This window comes from Lepidochelys kempii, chromosome 7 (assembly GCF_965140265.1).
Source record: "Lepidochelys kempii isolate rLepKem1 chromosome 7, rLepKem1.hap2, whole genome shotgun sequence".
Lineage (NCBI taxonomy): Eukaryota > Metazoa > Chordata > Testudines > Cheloniidae > Lepidochelys > Lepidochelys kempii.
In genome coordinates, this window is record NC_133262.1 from 101105662 (window position 1) to 101125213 (window position 19552).

General features: G+C 40.3%; 1 long non-coding RNA gene across 1 annotated transcript in view; it reads left to right on the plus strand.

Annotated features, from left to right (window-relative positions):
* Nucleotides 1–18104, plus strand: part of LOC140914940 (uncharacterized) — a 29180-nt gene extending 11076 nt beyond the window's left edge. The window contains exon 3 of the long non-coding RNA XR_012160045.1: nucleotides 17830–18104. This is a non-coding gene — a long non-coding RNA (uncharacterized lncRNA). The remainder of the gene's footprint in view (nucleotides 1–17829) is intronic.
* Nucleotides 18105–19552: the final 1448 nt, after the last annotated feature.

A 19552-nucleotide genomic window follows, 5' to 3' on the forward strand; every position in this document is an offset into this window, starting at 1 on the left:
ATTTCTTCTTTTGTGCTGGTGCAGCTCCATCAGCCAGTACTTTTGGGGTGAGTGGAGATCAAGGTTCCACTCATTCCTTGGCCATACCAACCTACTCCCTGCTTGCAGGGAGAGGAGTATTGGCCCTATGGTGGCTACTCTCCCCACTGTACTGTGACCTGTGATGTGGGTTCCCTGCACAGGGGAGTAAAGGGACCTCTTCAGTCCCTTAATTCCCTGTGTGCAAACACAGGACGAAAGACAACCTTGCTCATTACTGAAATGTTTAGAAGCCATCCTATGTGCTTAGGTTTCTGTTTGATTTACCTACAGTAAGTTACTAAGGGCAAAATTAACAAAATCCCACACTAAAAATTTAAACAGAAAAAGGTCAGGAAATACAGAGGTTATAGCTCTCATAGGAACATTTACCCACATTGGGGTCAGTTTTCAGAGGGGCAGCTTCTTTTTGGCGAGCTCATTTTCTCTCAAAAATTAACACACATCTGTGAATTACAGGCATAATTCTGAGGACTGGCACCCTGAGAACTTGATTATATTATTCATTCTTTTTGAGTTATCAGTAAGTAAAATTTCCTTTATATATTTTTGCTGAAAGAGTTTATTCATTCTACCATTGTTCATAAATAGCTGCAGGGATTGTCTTCAAATTTTGTAGGGGAATTAATCTCTGGGTTTAGACCAATCTTGGAAAGCTTCAGACTCAACAGTGGAAAAGAAAAGGTTATAACTGAAGCCTGAACAAAACAAAACAAAATAAATAAAAAAAATCAGGCCTGATCCTACAAGGGGATGTGACCAAGTGGACTATTACACTGATGCAAAGCCCCACTGAATTCAGTGGTCCAGAACCTTCACATCTGTTCACAATGGAGACACTCCAATGGCGTCAATCCTGTGTGGAAGAGGGGCTTTGTTTCGGTTTAGTGGGGAAAATTCCCCTTTCCTCTTACTTTTTAAACTTTAAAAAGTAACACAGAAAATAGGATTTCCCCCCACAATTTCCATAAAAATTAAAATCTTCAGGATAGAACTAGTGTAATCCTCTGGGATCATGTGGCGGTCCATTGACTTCAGTGGAATTCCATCTACTTGAAGTATTTTTAAGTCTTTTAGGCAGAGACCATGTCTTCTTGTTTTCACTGCAAAGTACCTGTTACATCCTGGAGGCTATAAAAGGGCAAGATTTCACTCGCAGCCCCCTGTAAGGAGCAGCATGTGTGACAGGTTTTTCCCAGAGTACCAGCTGGGGTACCTCTGAGCCCTCTGACCCACCAGCCTAGGCTCCCTTTCACACTGTGTTGCTGTGACACGCTGTAGACCACTCCCACCAGCATTCACATAGCCAGGGACACAAGCAGCTGCAGTTACATGCAGGCTTTGGCCAGCCACTGCATGAACCAACAATAGAGAGGCTGCAGCCAAAGTAACCACTGGCTCCCCAGCCTTAGACTCCACAGCTGTACTGTCCTGCCCTTGTTGAAACTCCAACCAGCATGAATTTATTACCCAGTTCGCCCCTCCCTCAATGTGGAGAGTAATATGCAACAAACTTTTGTTAACGAAGTTGAGATTTTTCCACAGACACTTCACTTAAAGGCACAGTGGTTTAGATTAAAACATAAAACAAGTTTATTAACTACAAAAGATAGATTTTAAGTGATAGCAAACAGATCAAAGCAGATTACCTAGTAAATAAACAAAAATGCAAACTAAGCCTAAAATACTAGAAAGATTGGGTATGAATTAGTAATTTCTCACCCTGACTGATGATACAAGCAGGCCTGCAGAGTCTTAAGGCACAAGCTGCACTTGCTTTGCAGCTTGGAATCCCCACCACCGTTCCAAGTCCTTTTTTTTCAGAGCATCTCTCAGGTGTTGAGTTGTGGGGGACTAAATAACAACAGATGATGTCACTCCCTGCCTTATATATCTTTTCCATGGGGTAGAAACCCTTTGTTTCAAAAACAGTTCCAGCCCAGTTTGTGGAAAAATACCGGTACCCAAAATGGAGATCAGTGACATGTGGTTTGGTCACATGTCCTTGCATGCCCTGCTGAGTCATAGCAGCCATTACTTACAAGCTGTCTGGAGCATTCTCAGGAAGGCTCACCAGGTGGGGGGATAAGCTTCTCCTAGCTCCTATTTTTTTTCCTAATGGCCCATTACCCTGAATAGGCCCTTCACAACCAGCTATCTAGGCTGGAAGCATTTTGCCTAGTGGGTGTTTCCCAGGTGTAACCACATTTGAAATACAGATACATAGTCAATATTTATAACTTCAGATACAAAAATGAAACATGCATAAATAGGATAATCATATTCAGAAAATCATAACTTTTCTGACACCCTACACGACCTAGCTTGTAAAAATGCATCATAATTATGCTATTATCATATCCTAATATTACTATGATGAATATGGGGTGTACTGTCACAGCATGTATGTCACAGCATGTGCTCCGTAGGAAGAACTCCAGAAAGGAACTGTGACCCTCAAAACATCCTCCTGAGTTACAGTTCCTTCAACATACCTGTTTTGTGCAGGGAGGGAAGTGTGCTGCATCAGCCCATTACAGGAGGCAGCAATGCCGGCTGGAGCATGAGTGGGTGGGAGCCATGCCTCTGTCTACTACACCCCTCTCTCTACACACTCTTCATGCATTTGTTTGGGGGTGGAGAGGGAGTATCAGAGTTACAGACCCTGCTCTCCCTACTGTACCTGGATTCATGATCTATGAAGGGTCACAAGGTGGAGGGCCTTCATTTCCTGCATCACAGTATAAGGCTGGGTCATAATAGAGGCCAAAATAAATAATTTCCTAATAATAGTTATCAACTCAACAATAGAGTTTGCCATCACAATTTTTTTTTTAATAATTAAACACTTCGGAATTAATTCAAAGTACTTAGAAAAGTTTGCACGGTTTTGACCTACACTCTGCTCCTTAATGCGTACAAATGCAATGTGTTGGGTATTCCAATAATTTTTTACATTTTTGTTCCATTACACGTACTCAGGAGAACGTCTTTATTTCAAATTTAAAATAGTCTATGAAAATCTGTATTGACGTAGCATCTTATTAGGCTACTTGCAAAATATTCCCAGAACTAATTTTTAATTAATATAGTTCACTGAAAACTTATAAAAGATTCATACATAATATGATAAAAAGAAATAAACATCTTCAATAGCATGTCATTTTATTTTTCTAATTTCTTTGTAGAACATTGAGGGTTTTTTTGCTCCTGTGTTGTCAGAACGAAAACACCTAGTCTTGTGAAATGACTTACACTTGTCATTTTGTTTATCATAACATGTCAAATTTGACAGATCTGCCAAAATACATTTATTAAATCAGGGCAGTTCTGTCACTATTACTTACATTGGGTGTTACCCCATTCTACAAGTAGTCCTATTTCTTTCAGCTGGAGTTCTTGTAGAGTAAGATACTACTCCTCAAAGGGCTTGATCCATAGCTCACTGAAGTCAGTAGAAAGGATTTCATTTATACAAACTGGCTTTGGATCAGTCCAAAAGTGATGAAGGATGGCAGAATTGGGCTCTTAATGTCTGATCCTGCAAATATTTACTATTGGGACTTTTCATGGTAGAAAGCACCACACCTGTAATTAAGTGTTTGTAGGATCGGGTCATTAGAGAAATAAAAAGGGCATATTCCTGTCTCAAGATCTTTCAGTAAGAAAGACCCTATGTGCTCTTTGGTACATTATATGTAAATTATCTTCGGACCAAGGAATTATGCATAAGAGTCCATGGGATATTGTGAGACTTCTCCAAGAAGCCCTCTCCTTACTCCTTTTTCTCCCCCAGAGTCCCGACCAGGGGAGTATCAATATCTTGTGATGCTTATTAAAATCTACTTATTTTAGTCTGCTCCCAGATTTTAAGTTTGCATCAGAGTTTTATATTACAATATTTTCTGGCACTGTAGAAGTTGTTGGGGGGGAAATCTGGAGAGTTTGATAGCTGAGCTGGGCAAAGCTGTGGCTTTTGGTTGCCAGGAAAGCATTGCTTTGGTGTATCCTGAAAGCAGTTGCAGGAGGCCTTTGCTGCTGAGATGGGACTTCATCTCCTTAGCCCTTCTGCTTTTGGGCAGCGGCAGTGGTGGAATTAGATTTAGGGAATGGCAATTTGCATTCCTCATTTCCCACATCAGTAATATCTAGTTATCCTATTATTTGCCATTACATCCAGCAACAATGGATGAGCCTGTTTGCTCTATGATTCTTCTAAAATGTTCAGCAGTAAAATAGCTAATGCTGATATTTGCATCATAATAAGGTTTCATTCCCACTGATATGGAAGAGAGAAGTTGACACTTGTCCCAAAGCTATTGTTTTAGACTGTCTGCAGACTCAGGCAGACATCAGTGTAAGTGGGGGAGGAGGAGTGGCATTTCAGGAGGCCATACAGGGTGTACTTACCCTCTTGGGTGGCAGAAAGCCTGGGTGAGTGGGTAAGGTTCTGTGGCCTGCAATGTGCAGGAGTTCAGACTAGTTGATCATTGTGGTCCCTTTTGATCTTAAAGTCTGTGAGTCTAAGGGACTCCCTGTGCAGCTGTGTGAAGGAGGGCATGGGGAAATGCTGGGAAGGGTAAGGAACAAAGGAACTTCCTCCCATGAGTGAATGGATTTTAGGGCTGCAGAAACTACTCCAGCTAGTGAAGCTGCTTTGTATCCTGGATGGAAAGACTCCCCACCTTTTATCCCTACAGACATCTTCAGTGACAGACCCAGTTTCTTAGGCAGGGCGGGGGAGGATGTTGCTCTACAGGTAGTTTCTTTTAAAGAGCTTTAGTGATGTTGTTAGAAGTATTAATGATCACATTCCAGAAATCATAAGCATCACAATAGAGGAGTGACAGGGTTTGACTCATAAAGAACTATATAGAGTCTGAACACCTATACAAGAAATGAGGTAGGTCAAAATTTGGGGCCTACCAACCTGGACAGTACCCCTTTACTTACTTTAACCAGGGAAATATTACAAGACCAATAACAAGACCATGATACAGTAATAACACCAGCCATCTCCATTTAGGCCTCCCTTAATTTCATGTTGTTGGACATCTTTGTCCAAGTCAAAGTAACACAGCATCCTTTGCAGGGTCCAATCCTGCAAGGTGCCGAGCACTCTCAACTCCTGTGCTATTTTAGGGCATTCAGCCCAGTCAATGTAAGTCTTTACATCGACTTCAATGGGCTTTGTATCAGGCCCTAACTGTAAACTGATACATTCTCATGTAGGTAAGCTAAAGTAATGAAATTACTTATTTAAACATATATTGTCTATGGTAATGTTATTTAGTTTAAATCAGTAGTACTTCCTGATCCCTATGTAGATTTGCATAGTGCAATATTAACCTATCTACTAATGATATTGTAGGTCTGGGTTTTAGCTTATTTTAAACTTAATCAAAAGCACCATTGGGTATTCTTTAATGTTATAGGAAAGGAATGATTAATTTAAGGTTCAGGTGCAAGATAGGGTCAGGAAAGAAATGTTACTGGTTATAGTGATCATTTCAAGATGAATTTGTGGTTTGAAGCTTCATTTTGTATGATGGGTGACATGCGAGTGATCACAGTGTTTTGGTGCAATGTTCTGTGATGGGCTTTTCATAAAAATTAGCTGACAATGTCATGAGTATACAAGTAAATTTATAGCTTTCATACTGGACTACCATTCCCAAAGCAATTTCCAATCACTTGGGCTTTTTATTAAGTTTATTGTTCTTTTATTGTTCAGCAGAGTGTAAGCAGTGAGATTACAAATAAATGTAAGTTTCACTGGGTATGAAGTCAAGCTTGTAGAATTAGGAAAGAAGCAAGTGAAGGAAAGCAAAAATTAATTTGAATCATCATTGGTGATATGAAAGAGCACATTTTGACTTTTCTTGTCAAATGTACATACTGTATACAGCGTCTGAAGTTGACATACTGTTCGTTAAAGTTGAAACAGAAAATTCAGAAAACAGTGTGTCATTTATGCTCAAAATATATTGATGAAGCTTTTGACTTTCTTACTGAAATCATCGCTGATTTTTTTCCCAGTTCACTTCCTACCTCTTTGTTCTTATTTCTCACTATCACTTGCTCGTAGCATAACAGAAACCAACAAGTGAAGGACAACAAACTTTCTCACTTCAGAATCATTCTCATAGTATCTTCAGCATGAGACCTTCAGCATTTATTTCCCTCACCTTTTCCCCCCTCAGAGAATGAATATTTTATCATTTTGGTTAATATCCCGACTAGCAGAGCAGAAAATCAGACATAGCTTTGAATGACACATTTTCAACTGCAAGTTAGTCAAAAAAAATCATTCTTATGTGGGTCTTCAATACTTACACAGTTTTCAGGAAGCTTAATTAAAATGTGTGTTCTTGTTATTACTATAGTGGACTCCACTTAAAACTAGATGCTGTTTGTCTGGACAATCTGACAATAACTGGGATCCAAAAGCAAATCAATTTGCTGTGTTGCTTCCGCTGTTACTTAAGTTATAAATAAAATGATTTTTTCCCCAGATGGCTCCCTGATGGCCTTGCAGTCCTCCCAGTACCTGCTTTTTATCCCTGCTTTAACTGCCCCATGGCTTCCCTAATCCACTTGCCCCTATAGCCTTGTTCCATCTCCTCTTGGACTCACTGAAGTCTTTCCCCAAATGGTACTTTGCTTCATATGAAAAAGAGCCAAGCTTTCAGTGGTGGAAACAAGTTCAAACACAGTTAATGCAGTATCCAAGATGACCATAAGATTCCTAGCAGCTTCAGCCCCCAAAAAGATTTGCAAAAGCAACTATCCTGTTCCTTTCTATGACTGAAGAGCAGCTTTTTATTATTGTTAATGTTACATACCACTCAAGAGGGTGTTTTAGTCAGACAGATAATATCAAATGCTTTGCATCCCAAGCGTAAGGAATTTGAAGTTCTTCCTTTTTCAGTGCCAAGTGGAGAAAACTGATGTTTGAACAAGAGTGTGGTAGGTGACAATTAGTCATGGCCCACCTTGTCTCTGTAGAGGCTGTCTAGCATCTACCATGTAACAGCTAGGGTCCCTCTGCTGCATGGTTCTGATGCTGAAAGCTTCACATGACAATTGTGCTTACGCATGAACAGTCCCATTAAAGGTGATGGGACTACTCATGTGATTAAAGACTACTCACCTAGAGAGCAGGTTCAGGCTGCAAGTTCATCTTCTATTGTGTTTTGCTTAACTCAGTCATTTAAAAGACTGAAAGGCTGACATTTTCCTACCAGGCCTGTTTATGCCATGGGTGAATTATGCCTTCAGATATGTGGAAGGATTCCTATTGAAATCAATGGAAACCATACGTATACAAGAACGGAACATGTCACTTTATCAACTCTTTATTTTCTAACTTGCCTCTTTACGACAGCTGAAATCAGTAATTTTTATACGTTTTGTGCGTGTGTTTATTTTAGAAAATTGGTGAGAAGTAATCTACAATCACACAGAAATAGTAATAAAAGGAAAACAAGAAAATGATAGGACTAAAAATGGCCCATATTTTTGCCATAAACACAGTGGAAGTATATTGAGAAGTATAAGCAAAAAATCAATAAAAAGTAGAATGTAAGAGCTATAGAGTTCAAACAAAGTGCATTCACTCCCTAGTTCATATGAGGACTTGCTGATATATACATGCAAAATTTCATGAAAATCAGAATTTATTGTCATCAATAATAATGAAGAACTTAGCTCTGCTGTTTCTCTTCATTTTAGCTGTACATTTCTCCATAAATGTACCATCTATGTAAAGGACTCAGTCTTGATCCTATTAAGTCAACTGCAAGTCTCCAACTACCTTTGATGCAGGTTTGGGCCCCAGATAATTTTTCTTTATTTTTAATAAAGTGATATATGTGATTTGATGTTAGTCTGTCTCTTGAAAAATGCACAAGGAATAAAATTCCAGTGTTTGGAATTATCAGGGAGTTAGCCCCAAATCCCTATCAAATGTAGTTCTATCTAGATAAGAATGGTAGTGCTCTTTTTCTGACTTGAGTCTCGGTTTTATGTATATATGAGATCAGTGTGTTGCACAAAAGTTACTTGGTTGATAGATTCAATACATATTCACTGTTTGCTACTGAAAACTGGTCTATTTTCTAATTTTAAATGCCGTGGAATTGGCTCTAGGAGGACTCCATGCAAGACCCAAGGGCCATTTTTTATTTCTCCTATGTTATTCCTCCCTTTTCTTTATATTACCAAATATAATTTATACTGGAGTTCTTTTACTTCTTGTGGTAGTTTCATCTTCTCTCTGTCTGTCTATCTGTCCTCCTATTGAATCTGAATACCTCCCAATCCTGCATTTAATTTATTGCTAATCTTATCAGTATGTGATTTCTAGATACAATGAAAAAAATGCTTTGGAAGGGTCTGATACAAAACCAATTGAGCCAATGGGGATCCTTCAGCTTATTTAAACAGACTTTGGATCCGGCCCTACATGCCTGTCATACAATGTAGTAGGGGATCCAGTTTATCTCCGAGTCTGTTTGTTTCACTTTTTTTTTTTTTTTTAAAGTAAGGGTTTTTATTTTGCTCATCAAAATATACGGGAAAGGCTAAGAATGGAGACATCCATTCTGGCTCCAAGCCAAGACAATTTGGCTGAGAAACAAGTTTCCTATAATTTAAAGGTTTGCTATAAAAAATAACCCATTGTTGTTCCATTCTTTATTTGGCTGTTTGCAACTTAAAAAAACCCCAAACCATTAGTTTTTAAATTAGTTTAGAAAAAAAGAATCTTCAAACTTTCCTTCCCAGAAAATAGACTGGCTCCTAAAAGAAGTTAGTCATTACAAACACACTCTTGATACAATGGCTGGCTCCAGAGCAGCAACCTTAGATCCCGTTTTGCAACTCCTACTCATGTGAGTAATCTTTATTTATGTCCCACTCACATGTATAAGGATTACTTATGTAATAAATGGTTGGAGGTTCTGGCACCAATGGAGGAATGAATTGAGCAACCACTGTAAAACCTACTGTTAGTGACTGTATGATGGATGTGTTTTACAATTATTTTGGTGAGATGATGTTTAAGCAGTGACACTGGGTTTTAGTGGGTAACTAGTCATGTCTTTCATTGTCTTTGAACCCCTTGTTTTTAAAATGACCATATTAATTAAAAGAAAATATACTGAAGAACTATCAAGATGGCAGAAGCAAACATTTAAATGGGTAGGGAGTAGGGGATGGGGTGGGGAGAAAATTTCATATTGAAAAATGTACCAAATATTTGAAAACTCAGGCTGATTGTAAAACTTCAGGATATTGATCCAATCTTGCAAATCTTGTATTTCATCAAAAAGATAAGTAGCAATTGGATGTCTAACCTGGTGAATGCCAGTGAAAATAAGGTAGGATCAGAGGCTAAAATAGGAAAAGAACAAGTTAAAAATTACTTAGTTAGATGTCTTCAAATACATCCTAGAATATTCAAGGAGCTGACTAAAGAGATATCTGAGCCATTAGCGATTATCTTTGAAAAGTCATGGAAGACGGGTGAGATTCCAGAGGACTGGAAAAGGGCAAATATAGTGCCAGTCTATAAAAAGGGAAATAAGGACAACCCAGGGATTTACAGACCAGTCATCTTAACTTCAGTACCTGGAAAGATAATGGAGCAAATAATTGAGCAATCAATTTGCAAACACCTAGAAGATAATAAGTTGATAACTAATACTCAGCATGAATTTGTCTAGAACAAATTATGTCAAACCAACCAAATAGCTTTCTTTGACAAGGTAACAAGCCTTGTGGATAGGAAGGAAGGGGTAGATGTGGTACATCTTGACTTTAGTAAGGCTTTTTATGCAGTCTTGTATGATCTTCTCATAAAAGAAACTAGGGAAATACAACGTAGATGGAGCTACTATGGAATGGGTGCATACCTAGTTAGAAAACTGTTCCCAGAAAGTAGTTAAAGTAGTTCCCAGAAAAAGTAGTGGTTCACAAGCTGGAAGGGCATATTGAGTGGGGACCTGCAGGGATCAGTTCTGCGTCCAGTTTTGTTCCACATCTTCATCAACGATTTAGATCAGCTGTTCTCAATGAGCGGTCTGCAGCCCACTGTGGGTCCGTGAGCCCTTTCAAGGGGGCCGTGGGGCCCCACAGCTGAAACTCCGATCCAGGCACCCCAGTTTCCTTTCTCAGCCCCCTGGCCAGGTCGGAGTCGGGAAGCTGGAGCCAATGTAGTGGTACAAACAGCTCCCTGGCAGAAGAATTTGCTATCTAGGTTGTACTAAGCATGCTCACGCAAACTGAGCAGGTTCAGTAGGTAACTGCTATTGGTGGGAAATTGTGCCAGCTGCTGTTTTTCCATTACACTGGGCCGTGCAGGGCAGCTGCTGCTCTGGGGGGTACCATGGAGCAGGCAGCCGCAGTGTTCCCTCCTCTCCTGCTGGTGTCCCAGGTTGAAGCTGCTCCTCAGCTCCCAAGTCCCAGCCCCCTTTCCTCTCGCAGAGGCAGCCAGTAAGAACCCCCCTGAGTAGGGCTCCATGTCTGGCAGCCCCCTCCGAGAACAGAGACTGCAGGGGAATCCTCCCAGCACACAGCCCCTATTACTCCTCTCCCTGCACCCTGAGCTACCCCTCTGCCTGCACACAGCCCCTAGTACTCCTCTCCCTGGACCCTGAGCTATGCCCTCCCTGCACCCTGAGCTACCCTCTGCCTGCACACAGCCCCAGTACCCCTCTCGCTACACCTTCAGCTACCCCCTCCCTGCTCCCTAGGCTACCCCCCTGCCCACACACAGCCCCTAGCCACCCCCTCCCTGCACCCTGGGCTACCCCCCTGCCTACACTCAACCCCAGTTATCCCCCTCCCAGCACCCTGAGATACCCCCCTGCCTCCACACAGCCCCAACTACCCCCTCCCTACACACAGACCCAGCTACCTCTTCCCTGCACCTTGAGCTATGCCCTCCCTGCACCTGAGCTACCCCCTGCCTGCACACAGCCACTAGTACACCTCTCCCTGCACCCTGAGCTAACCCCTCCAAGCATGCTGAACTACCCCCCCGCCTACACACAGCCCCTAGCCATCCCCCTCCCTGCACCCTGAACTACCCCCTGCCTGCACAAAGCCCCTAGCCACCCCCTCCCTGCACCCTGACTACACACTACACACAAGCCCAGCTACCCCTCCCTGCACTGTGAGCTACCCCACCCGTATCCTGAGCTACCCCCCTGACAGCACAAAGCCCCTAGCCATCCCCTCCCTGCATCCATAGCCACACCCTGTGTGCACACAGCCCCTGCACCCTGTGCTATCCCTCCTGCCCACACACAGCCCCTAGGAAAGATGTAGAGAAAGTCCAGAGAAGAGCAACAAAAATGATTTAAGGTCTAGAAAACATCACCTACGAGGGAAGATTGAAAAAAATTGGGTTTGTTTATTCTGGAGAAGAGAAGACCAAGAGGGACATGATAACAGCTATGAGTGCAGGGGACTGGACTGGATGACCTCCCGAAGTCCCTTCCAGTCCTACAATTCTATATTCAGTCAAAACTCATTCATTTTGGTGGTGGTTTACATCAGTTAGCTTTCCCTGTCTGTCTGTATCTATCAACTTCTGACAATATGTTTAATCAATAAACAATATTTACACAGATTTTCACCTTTTGCTGGTTCCACCTATGTGAATTTGACTTACTAGGGTTGAATCTCAGGAGAGGACAGCTTTATTTCATTAAACCTATGACGACAAGCCATTTTGTTTCATGTGGAGACTTTGGGAGTTCTAATATGTTTTGAGTGGGTAATGTTTCCATGTGTTGTGATCCCATTCATAATCCATTATTTGGATAATTCCTCATTTGTGAGACCTGGAGAAATTATGGTATGCACAAGCATTTTTTGAATATTTATATAATGCCATAGCAGAACTTGGGGTATCAGTTGTCTTGAAACAAAGAGGCAAGATCCTCAACAGTTCTCACATTTAAGTGCAAGTTTGATTCTTTGGCAAAAATGCAAATTGCAGTGTTGGAAGAAAAAGCATTATTGAACATGAGGATTATATTCTAAAGCAGTTGATTTGAACAGCTGTTGTCCTTAACAGGGCATCTGAATTTAGCATGAATATAATTTTACTGACAAGAACTACTTTGCAAGTTAAAATTTTTAGCATGGTTTAAAAAACCCACTTAGCTTCATATGAAATATTGCTGTTTTTCCTGAACCATTTAGATGAAATGTCTTCATGGCAGTTAGAATGGTTGCAAACTCTTTAACTTAAAGTTATTCCCATACATAGCAAAGATAATGGTTCTGGTATTTATAATGAGGGCTTATACTGAGCAGCAATCCGCTCTGTCTGACATATCTAGTCCCATGTGGTCAAGATACAACATTCCTGGATGTTTTCCTTGTACCATTATTCGTATCATACCTGAAATTCCCACTGTAGTTTCAGCTGGAGAAGATAATTTTTACTTCCATCTAAAAGTAAAGTTTTATTGCTGGTATAAAATGGCTGCTAGCTGAATTTCCTTGGTGGGTGAATGATCCTTATATATTGTGGAATTCTTTTGTATGAAAGGTATGAATATTATTATTACTTTACACTCATGTAGCAGTTTTCATCTGAAGATGGAAATGTAGTTTACAAAGCTAAGAATTATTCATCCTATCATACAGATGTGGAAATGAGGAACAGAGAAGTTAAGAGATTTACCCAAGGTCATACACCAAGCCAGCGGCCAAACAAGGAGTAGAACATAAATCTCTTAAATCCCAATCTCATGTTACTAAGTAGTAGGCATTTTGGCCTATAATATAAAGTGTAAGATTGTGACATAATACTAATGTATAACAATACAAATGATTATAACAACAATGCGCCTGAATTTCTCAACGAATAAACCATTTTTGGCAAGTAGACATCCAGGCATACGTCATTAATATATAATAAACAGTAGCTTCAGTTCAGAATTAACCTTAAGGCTTTTTTTCCCTCCTGGTTACTCGAGTCATGCCATGACAAGAGAGTATATGGACTGGGGGGAGAGAGGGAGGGAAAGGAGAATGAGAACTATCCGCTCTGTGAACTCTGTGTTTCATTGAATTTATGAAGTATTGATTTTGGAGGCCATTTGCCCTTTTGCTTTCTGGCACTAAGATATAAATATTATAAAGAGGTATTTTCTGGCATTCTCTTTATTAAGGTGTTGAAATATTTTATTTAATTCTGGAAATATTGTTATCTAAACATTGCGTAACTGTAACATAAAAGCAACCAAAACCTTGTGGTGATTGCAATCTGCAGCCAGAGCCCTGCCTTCCAAAATGAAGGATGACCTTCGGTCAGTGTGCCACACCCCAGATCCTTACACAACAGCAGCTCCTCCACACACATGAAGGACCATCAAATACTACAAAGTAGCCCCTGAATGACAAGATGGAGGTGAAACTCAAAGCTTTTTGTGTTGGGACTATGCATAAGAATAGAGAACCCACACTTGGATATATGTGGAAAGACTGAGAAGAACAAAATATTTATCAGCTGATCTAATAATAAAACCTCTGCACATATTAGTAAGGAAAGTGTATTAAACTAATTTGCAGTGTAGTAGAGCACATATTGGAAAAGGTCTAAATTACAATCAGGCATTTTTCATTTTTGGTGCCAGAACATGCTTTCTTTACTCAGTCAAAGCATCTTCACCTTCAGTGGCAGTTTTGCTTTGACTGATCTGAGTAATGTTAAACCCAGATTCAGCCAGGTGCTTAAGCATGTACTTCACTTTAAGCATAAAACTATTCACATGCTTACAATTAGACATGTGCTTAACAGGCTTGCTGAATTTCCAGTACTGCCAGCTCCTGCTTGCACTGAAGTCTTTGGCGTAATTCTGTTGATTTCAAAGGGATCAGGATTGGGTTGTTCCACTGAGGAGACGTCTGTGTTGTTGCAGCATAAGTTTGTTCTATGGAGCTTGAATTTAAGCAAAGCAGTTTTTATGGAAAGAGTGTGATGTTGCTTGTATTGATTTGGCAACTGGGGAAGACAGTGTTAGTGGGTGACCTTGAAAAATGTGATAAGTGGCAAGGGTGCTGAAAGGTTGAAGCACAAATGGGATGGTTAAAAGCAGGGATATTTCTAGCCTTTACTGACAAACAGAGGTCAAGACTTCCATGGAACTCTTCTCCATAAGAAGAAGCTTTTCAGCAGCCATGGAATATCCATCTCATTCTTCTCAGCTTCACAGACAAAATATTCACAGCTAAAGGGGGATCACATAAAACTTTAACCAATACTACCCCTTAAAAACAAAAGCAAAGAAAAGAAAACCCTAAATCCAATGCCTGTATTCTCCCTTTTCTATTAAAAAGGTGCAGAAGGTGCTCAGATCATAATACGATTACAAAAAATGTAATAAATTTAGTGGGACTGACTAGAAACTCTCACTAAAGAGATTAAAAACTGCACATACTAGGTTGAGGAAGATGTGAACAACTGTATCACCACATGGCAGACTCTATAGTAAGGAGAAAGAACATAAGGGAATGTTTGGAAATCTTTGCTACACATCTTGCCATGTGAGATGAAGCAAACATATCCCCACTGGTTCCAGGAAGTATGAGAATTCTTAAGTGCTTGTAGAAATGTTTATATTTTGTCAGACTGAGGCACAGATTTTGGCTGGAAGTAATTTACTACTCTCAGCGCAGCATAAATTTACTCTGTTTTCTTTAGTAACTTAGTCCCTGATTCTGGAAAGAAAACTCTGTGGGCAGATCCCTGCACAGCACAGAACCCCACTGAACTCAGTGGGGCTCCATTAGGTTCTCGTTGCAGCATTGGAGCAGAATTCTGAATTTGAAGGGTAGCCTATTTAGACAAGTGTTTTGGGTTTGGCCCTGAGTCCTCCCATATTTCTCCAGTGCACACCTCAGGTTTTTGGAACTTTTAGACATTTTGCAGATTTCCTGCACTGAAACAATTGTCATGTTCTAAATTGGCATGGCAGCAAACCAAATAGGAGGTTTTAGTTTGTGTGTAGAATTGGGAAGCAAGTTTTGTAGTAAGTTGCTCCACTTTTCAGCATGAAAATCATGGGAACGTATGGCCCTAAATGAGGATTATAGGGTGCATTTGCTAGGTGAAAATATGTTTTATTTTCACCTTCCTCTGAAGCACCCAGTGTAGCCCACTGTCAGAAACCTGTTTTGTTAGGATAATTTTTACATAGTGGTGTGTCATCGATAAAATAAAATAAAATTAAAATAAAAACAATGAAGTCAGCCTGAAATATCTAAGTAAGAGAGATCATGCTGAATCCACCTGCAACAGAAATGAAAACTGCTATGGTGAATGTTAAGGAGTCCATTTATCTTGGCCAGCTATTTGGGCTAATTAAAATCTAGCAGGAAGATATCAAAAGTACAAGCCGATGAGAAGAAAGCATATTTGATAATACTGGTGTCACATTAGCAAAAAATATAGCAAATACTATAAATTTAGCATTTATTAAAAAATTAATCTGCTACTGGAATTATTTCCATTAGAAAGGAAGGGAGTAATTCTATAGCTTTATACACTATTACAGTAGGAGAGTATCATCTCTTTATGGATCAGAGCCAACAAGAAGGAAACAGGAAACCTGGGGGATGGGAGATAGAAACTTCAGGAAAGAATCAGACTGTGTAACTCTTCTTGCTGAATCATTTACATAAAAGACTGTTGTTTAACCGATTTCATATGCCCTGACTCCTGATATGACATACTAATGTTTGGACATCCTGTATTATCTAGGATGGACCCTAACTAGTCCCAGGAATTATAGGGCAGACAAGCAGGAAGCAGGAACAGAAATTGATCATTGTAAGTGGTTCCTAGGTCTCTAAGAAAAACAAGAAAATTCTGCCATTTATTAATAAGAGAATATTCTACAACCAAGACCTTTCTTCTTCTCTGTGGTTTAAAAAACAAAGGAAAAATGCAACTGATTGAATATTTTTGTGTTGCAAATGAGCAACAAAGCTGGCCGTGTCTGTGTACATGATTTCTAAATACTGTAGCAAAAGTGCCTTAGGAAATATGTCAAGAGTCTCTATTTGTTAGCCACGATTTTTCCAGCAAAATATTTACTATGTTTTCACGTTGTTCTTCCAAAAAGCTCTTGTATTTCCAGTGGAATTAAAAGGGAGGTCCCTATTTTTCTCTCCCTAATGTCCCGATTTATAGCTTTCAAGTGTTGACATGCGCTAGCACCTGAGATAGCTTGGTGAAGAGCTCTGGGAAATGTTTCAGATAAAACCAAGGAACTCTTCACAATCAACTAAGCGACTGATAAAATGTACTCTGATTTATTTTCTGTATTTTAGACATCTCCTTTTGAGGCATAACCTCATGTTTATCAAAGAAACATCTTCCTGCTAAAGAATACAAAGAGGCATTCCTCAAAATGTTTCTTGAGAATACCTGCTCTCTGGTGGTTAATCTCAAGAGAGTTTTTTTAATAGTTGAGGGACTGGTCCAGCTTTCATTGGACATGATGAGGGCCCTACCAAATTCACAGTCCATTCTGGTCAATTTCAAGGTCATAGGATTTTAAATATCGTAAATTTCATGATTTTAGATATTTAAATCTGCAATTTCATGGTGTTGTAATGGTAGGTGTCCTAACCCAAAAGGTGGTTGTCAGGGGGTTGCAAGGTTATTGTAGGGGGTTGTGGTATTTCCATTCTGACTGCTGGCAGCACTCTTCCTTCAGATCTGGGCCGCCAGAGAGCAGCGGCTGCTGGCCGGGAGCCCAGCTCTGAAGGCAGTGCCACTGCCAGCAGCAGCGCAGAAGTAAGGATGGCCTGGTATGGTATCGCCACCCTCACTTCTGTGCTGCTGCCTTCAGAGCTCGGCCACTGGCCAGCAGCTGCCACTCTCTGGCCACCCAGCTCTGAAGGCAGCAGCACAGAAGTGAGGATGGCGATACCATGACCCTTGTACAATAACCTTGCGACCCCCCCCCAACCTTCTTCTGGATCAGGACCCCCAGTTTGAGAAACGCTGGTCTCCCCCGCGAAATATGTATGGTATAGGGTAAAAGTACAGAAAAGACCAGATTTCGCGGGGGAGACCAGATTTCACAGTCTGCGACACATTTTTCACAACTGTGAATTTGGTAGGGCCCTAGACATACTGGCAAAGCACCCACTAACCCAGTGGGAGAGGGACTGGGCCCCTGGCTAGCAACTGCCATTTGTGAAAAGGGTTGGGAAGAGAAGGAGCTGCAGGCCATAGCAATAGCAGCAATCACAAAGATTGCAACCTGTGAGATTAAGAGGAAAAGGAGCTGCAGGCTAAAATAGCAATGGGAACAACAGAAGCTGCAGCTTGTGAGAGGAGATGTGAAGGGGCTGCAAACATAATAGCTTCAGGAGGAGCAGAGGCTGCAGCCCGTGGAAGTGATTTGGAGAGGAAGGAACTGCCCACCACAGCATTAGCAGCATGGAACACCAGAGACTACAACCTGTGATAAGCCCAGAGAAGGAGCTGCAGGTCAGAGAAGCAGCGGGAACAGCAACTAGTAACCAGGGTTCTGAAGGAAAAGAGCTTTAGGCCTCAGGAGTAGCAGCACTGAGAAAAGGAATCCTAGAGAAGACCAAAGAAGCTGGTAATAATGAGTTAGATTGAGAAACTGGAGTTTGGGGTATTTGGAGCAGTTTTTGGTCAGCTGTGTGGATATCTGTCTGTTTAGCATTATTGGTGACTTATTAGCTGGCAATTGTAACTGAATTGTTTCTTTTTTCTCAACTTTGCAGTTTACCAACCCTGAAGGGTTCCACATCATGAATCAGCCCCCCCGGCCCCGATCATGAGATTGACTTCGAAACTCACACGATTTTAAAAAGAATATATTCTGGGTCCTTTTTGTTTGCATGCTAGTTTTTGAGCTTTTAGGGTTCATGTTTTCAAATTTCCCACCAAAACTATGAAGATTAGGAACTTTCCTTTTTTTATTTTAGATGATAGCTGAGATTCTCTTGCCATCGCCTGACTCTATGAGCTAGGACTTTGAGGAAAACACCAATTATCGTGACAGTCACAATAAAATCTTAAGATTTGGAAACATGGTTACTTGCAATATATTTTCATATTTAAATAAGCACTGCTTGGGCCCCAAGTAAGATTAAAAAAACAAAAACTAAAATTAATCTCTTCAAGACATAATACTTATTTTAATCCTAACCATAAGCAAAGATATACACACACTGTCCTATTCAATACATAACATTGTTTATTTGAAGAATTTTCTTTAATTACCACTTTAATGCATGTTTTTAAAACTTCTCACTCCTGGAAGAGATTGAGTTCCTCTCCTCTACCTTTCTGCCACTGAATGTAATGAGAATCTCACACACAGCTATAATTTACAGCTCTAAAGGTGTAGGTTAAATTTAGGGTTTGAACTTCTTGGGTGCATTGCATTAGTATTTCTGTCACAACTCAAAATTTATTTTGAGCCAAACACAAATATTAACAATGAGTAAATAAGTATAAAACATCACAGACAAAGCTGATATAACGAGTACAGCTTTTTCCCCTTGTGATGTGCTTTGCTCTCTTATCCTAAGGTTCTGAAAAATTTGAAACTAAAACATCTGTAGTTGTCAAGGCTATTCAAAGAATTTCTATGTTTTGCACTTAGTTACCGAGAATGAGTCACTTTTCTGGTACTGTCAATTATTGTTAATTTCTAAGCAGCATATTCAGAATTAGTCCGGCTGTTCCTCCATGCTGTAGGTCAGTATGAGTCAATATTGGTGCTTTGTAGAACCTGTTCAGTGTGTCTTTCACTTTTCATTTGAAACAGCATTGGCAGATAACAAATATTTTCCAAGCCAAATCTGAAGATAAATACAGATTTATTATTTTTTAACACCTTGATCCTATTGTGATCCTTGCTACATTGAATCTCTTTACTTTGTGGTGGTTGTAAATTGAACTCCATCTCTTCTTCATGTAGTTTTGGGTTCAGATATGTCCTCACTCATATTTTAAATTATCTGAATTTAAAGATTGTAGTCACATCTAGATGAGGCATGTACTCTAGAACACGTGAAGTATCAGAGGGGTAGCCGTGTTAGTCTGGATCTGTAAAAGCAGCAAAGAGTCCTGTGGCACCTTATAGACTAACAGACGTATTGGAGCATAAGCTTTCGTGGGTGAATACCCACTTTGTCAGATGCATCAGGACCACAGGACTCTTTGCCGCTTTTATAGAATGTGTGAATTACCCCAAACTGATTTGCTTAGAAATTTAAGGGTGGTGGGTTTTTTTTTACAGTTTCAGGTGCAATGGGCCTTATATTTACAAATGGTTTAAGAGTAAAATTTCAGGTTGGGACTGTGTCATTCATGGTTTTGTGTAACTGTGCATTTAACTGAACCTCTTGCTCACAATTCAAATGAGGCCCTTCTCAGTGGCTTTTCTGTGGTGAGGTGAGTTGGTGGCCAGTTCCTTCACCCCTGGACAGTGTTTTC